At 43.1% G+C, this 5,389-nt stretch overlaps 1 pseudogene; it reads right to left on the bottom strand.

Moving 5' to 3' along the window:
- Positions 1 to 4,110: 4,110 nt before the first annotated feature.
- Positions 4,111 to 5,023, bottom strand: LOC121570274 (annotated as a pseudogene).
- Between the last annotated feature and the right edge of the window lie 366 nt (positions 5,024 to 5,389).

Raw genomic sequence — 5,389 nt, 5'->3', positions numbered from 1 at the left:
ACAGATGAAAGCAGGTTCACACTGAGCACATGTGACAGACGTGACAGAGTCTGGAGACGCCGTGGAGAACGTTCTGCTGCCTGCAACATCCTCCAGCATGACCGGTTTGGCGGTGGGTCATTCATGGTGTGGGGTGGCATTTCTTTGGGGGGCCGCACAGCCCTCCATGTGCTCGCCAGAGGTAGCCTGACTGCCATTAGGTACCGAGATGAGATCCTCAGACCCCTTGTGAGACCATATGCTGGTGCGGTTGGCCCTGGGTTCCTCCTAATGCAAGACACTGCTAGACCTCATGTGGCTGGAGTGTGTCAGCAGTTCCTGCAAGAGGAAGGCATTGATGCTATGGACTGGCCCGCTCGTTCCCCAGACCTGAATCCAATTGAGCACATCTGGGACATCATGTCTCACTCCATCCACCAACGCCACGTTGCACCACAGACTGTCCAGGAGTTGGCGGATGCTTTAGTCCAGGTCTGGGAGGAGATCCCTCAGGAGACCATCCGCCACCTCATCAGGAGCATGCCCAGGCGTTGTAGGGAGGTCATACACACTACTGAGCCTCATTTTGACTTGTTTTAAGGACATTACATCAAAGTTGGATCAGCCTGTAGTGTGGTTTTCCACTTTAATTTTGAGGGTGACTCCAAATCCAGACCTCCATGGGGTTGATAAATTTGATTTCCATTGATAATTGTTGTGTGATTTTGTTGTCAGCACATTCAACTATGTAAAGAAAAAAGTATTTAATAAGATTATTTCCTTCATTCAGATCTAGGATGTGTTATTTTAGTGTTCCCTTTATTTATTTGAGCAGTGTATATCAACAGTAAAATGAGTCTTATATCGACATAACCTGAAAGGCCGCTCAGCAAGGAAGAAGCCACTGCTCCAAAACCGCCATAAAAAAGCCAGACTACGGTTTGCAACTGCACATGGGGACAAAGATCATACTTTTTGGAGAAATATCCTCTGGTCTGATGAAACAAAAATAGAACTGTTTGGCCATAATGACCATCGTAATGTTTGGAGGAAAAAGGGGGACTTGCAAGCCGAAGAACACCATCCCAACCGTGAAGCACGGGGGTGGCAGCATCATGTTGTGGGGGTGCTTTGCTGCATGAGGGACTGGTGCACTTCACAAAATAGATGGCATCATGAGGAAGGAAAATTATGTGGATATATTGAAGCAACATCTCAAGACATCAGTCAGGAAGTTAAAGCTTGGTTGCAAATGGGTCTTCCAAATGGACAATGACCCCAAGCATACTTCCAAAGTTGTGGCAAAATGGCTTAAGGACAACAAAGCCCTGACCTCAATCCTATAGACAATTTGTGGGCAGAACTGAAAAAGTGTGTGCGAGCAAGGAGGCCTACAAACATGACTCAGTTACACCAGCTCTGTCAGGAGGAATGGGCGAAAATTCACCCAACCTATTGTAGGAAGCTTGTGGAAGGCTACCCGACACGTTTGACCCAATTAAACAATATAAAGGCAATGCTACCAAATACTAATTGAGTGTATGTAAACTTCTGACCCACTGGGAATGTGATGAAATAAATAAAAGCTGAAATAAATCATTCTCTCTACTATTATTCTGACATTTCACATTCTTAAAATAAAGTGGTGATCCTAAACGTTTTACTAGGATTAAATGTCAGGAATTTTGAAAAACTGAGTTCAAATGTATTTGGCTAAGGTGTATGTAAACTTTCGACTTCAACTGTATAAATACAGTGAGCTCCATAATTCATTGGACAGTGACCATTTTTTTGTTATTTTGGTTCTGTACTCTAGCACTTTGAGTTTGACAATGAGGGTGAAGTGCAGACTGTCAGCTTTAATTTGAGGGTATTTTCATACATATCGGATTAACCGTTTAGAAATGACAGCACCTTTTGTACATGCCCCCCCATTTTAAGGTACTACAAGTATTTGTTAAATTGGCTTCACAGATGTGTGTCGTTAGGCAGGTGTATTCATTTGTGTCGTTAGTGAATGCAGGAGAGCTGTTGATTAATACTATTGATTCTAGACTTTGCTATTGCCTTTGAAGGTTGTTGTTGGGGTGTGACAACACGAGGAAGACAGCAGTGTCGATGCAAATGAAGCTGGCCGTCATAAGGCTCAGAAATGAAAATCAATCAATCAGGAACATTGCAAAAACCCTGGCCATGCCCAAGTCAACAGTTTGGTTCATCATTAACAAGAAAAAAACAACCGGTGAACTCAATTATGTCAAAAGACCCAGTAGACCGAGGAAGACCACTGTAGTGGATGACCGGAGAATACTCTCTATGGTGAAGAAAAAAAAACCCTGACAACAGCCCAACAGATCAAAAACACTGTCCTGGATGCAGGTGTAGATGTGTCAAAGTCTACCATACGTAGAAGACTACACCAGCAGGACTACAGAGGGTAACACTACAAGATGCAAACCACTGATAAGCCTGAAGAACAGAAAGGCCAGATTACAGTTTGCTAAAAAGCACCTAAAAGAGCCCCAAGAGTTCTGGAAAAAAAGTATTGTGGACAGATGAGACAAAGATGAACATGTACCAGAGTGATGGAAAGAGGAAAGTGTGGAGAAAAAAAAACAAATGCCCATGATCCAAAGCATACCACCTCATCCGTGAAACATGGTGGAGGGCGTGTTATGGCTTGGGCCTGTATGGCTGCCAGTGGAACAGGCTCACTTGTCTTCATCGATGATGTGACTGCAGACAGAAGTAGAACAATGAATTCTGAAGTCTACAGAAATATTTTATCTGCTCAGATAAAACCAAATGCCTCCAAACTCATTGGACGGCACTTCATCATGCAACAAGACAATGACTCTAAACATACTGTTAGAGCAACAAAGGGGTTTTTGATGGCCAAAAAGTGGAAAATCCTTGACTGGCCGAGTCAATCACCGGATCTGAATCCAATTGAACAAGCATTTTACATGCTGAAGAGGAGACTGAAGACAATAAGTCCCAGAAACAAGCAGAAACTGAAGATGGCTGCAGTACAGGCCTGGCAGAGCATCACCAGGGAAGATACCCAGCGTCTGGTGATGTCGATGCATCGCAGACTTCAAGCAGTCATTGCATGCAAAGGATATGCGACCAAATATTAACAATGATTACTTTATTCTACATTATATTAAACTGTCCAATGTCTTTTGATGCCCGAAAATGGGGGGGACCATGTACAAAAGCTTCTATAATTTCTAAACGGTTCATCCGATATGTATGAAAATACCCTCAAATTAAAGCTGACAGTCTACACTTCACCCTCATTGTCATTGTATCCTTTCAAATTCAAGGTGCTAGAGTACAGAACCAAAATAACAAAATAATGGTCACTGTCCAATGAATTATGGAGCTCACTGTATATATATGTATATATATATATATATATATATATATATATACAGTATATAAACCCATACACCAAAAACATGTATGCACGCATGACTGTAAGTCGCTTTGGATAAAAGCGTCTGCTAAATGGCATATTATTATTATTATAAGTTTAGCCAGGTAAACAGTGAGTGTGTCTGATATCTAACCTACCTGTACTGAACAGTAAGAAGACAAGACATCATAGGAATCATTCATCAGTGAGCCACCAGTGGATCCAGACAACAGTTATGGTGACTATTTACAGAGCTGTTTACCAACTGCTGTTGCATGGTAGACCTGACCTTGTTATCTTGCTTCTACTATCGGACTCACTCATAGGGCTTAGAGTTAAAACCAATAGTTCATATGAACACGAGAAAAAGCATACCATTTCAATTAAGAGAACATCTTGGTTGAATTGATTCATTTAATTCCATCCATTTAGGTACTCGATTCAGATAAATTATAATAACACTTGGGCTCTCCACAAGTTCAAAGACATCAGCATAAACTACATAACCATAGTGGGATAGTTTCCATCCTTCCTTCTTTACAACAATTAATGACCAAGTGTCCCTCTTCCCTCTTTGCTGATAAGCCAGTACGCTAATGTAAGCCTGACACTGACACTGCTAACACCAGGCTATTGCTGAGCCTCTGCTGAACATCCATCTGGGATGGAGAAGGTCTTGGAATGTTTTTTGAGTTCTCCTATAGTATGTCCTACAGTATGTCCACGTGGATGCTTATATGTCTGGAACTGTCCTCCGAGGGACGATTGTTGACCCCGCCCACCACTGTGATGTCCCGCCTAACATCCACTGGTTCATCCAGATACATCAACCGCCTCGCCGCCTGCTTCCAGTGGGTCTCCGGTTTGAACTGAGATGTGTAGAGGACCAGGGGCTTGTCCTCGCCACCGGGAAAGGTTACCGTGAACAACACGCAGAGCGCGTTCACAGCAGACAAACCCGAAACACTCGCACTTGAATGCGCCCCCTTTCACTGATTTCAGCCGCTCCGCGGTAACCGAGTACAGATCCAACTCTGCGAACTTGGGAGGGGTGGGAGAGCAAGTCCGTCACCAAGTTTACAGTGATGTCAGTGTCCATGATGCATTTCCTGGCGAATTCAGACATGCACGACATGTCCACGCCGTACTGGTCCTTCACAGTGGACCAGATACTCAGCTGGTCCTCCACCACAGCGTCATCGATGGGTGCAATATACAATTCCGCCATGGAAGGCAGAATAAGGGTTTAAGCCATTTGTCGTGGGCGAACAGGACAGAATTCAGCATGGATTAGTGAAGCAGTGCGTACCCCATCCACTCGCTTACTGTCACGTCCACCTGCTCGGCGCAAATCGATTGTCTCCAGAGTAGCTTTAATCACTTCGATTCTGTCTTCCATCTTATTATGTTTAACGATTTTCACAGCTTGATCAGCGATTGAACTTTCCTGGCCCTGGCTTGGTCACAGAATATACTTAGAACACCAGTACCTTCCCAGACATCCAACACTATTTTACTTTGGATTGAACTGCTGTTCCTCAGTATCCCTGTCCTGTACGTGTTTGTCCGGACAGTGTCTGCAATCATTTCCTCATGAATGGTAACATCAGAATAACTGTCAAATTACAGATTATCCTGCTAATTTCTGTCTAATTTCCTTTTCTTTGTGAAGTGTAACATTTCCCTTGCCCTCAGATTCTTGTTATCACGTTGGAAATGGAATTTCAGTGCATTATACTTCCTGAAAGGGGAAACGGGTTGCATCATGGTCTTTGTAGTTGTATAAGCAGTCGAATTTGTCAATGTGACAGATATTTGCTTGTGGGAGAACTACATATCCCACAAGTAAAAAGACGGCGGTCACAATGCGTTGTTTAATTCACCTATTGATCAATCGATGACATGAATAGCAGGATATCAAAAATCATCTTAAAGAATAGTGAGAAACATGTTATGATATTGAAAATGTGACTACTGAATGTTCACCAA

Source organism: Coregonus clupeaformis, chromosome 7, assembly GCF_020615455.1.
Source record: "Coregonus clupeaformis isolate EN_2021a chromosome 7, ASM2061545v1, whole genome shotgun sequence".
NCBI lineage: Eukaryota > Metazoa > Chordata > Actinopteri > Salmoniformes > Salmonidae > Coregonus > Coregonus clupeaformis.
This window is presented reverse-complemented; position numbering and strand designations above follow the sequence as displayed.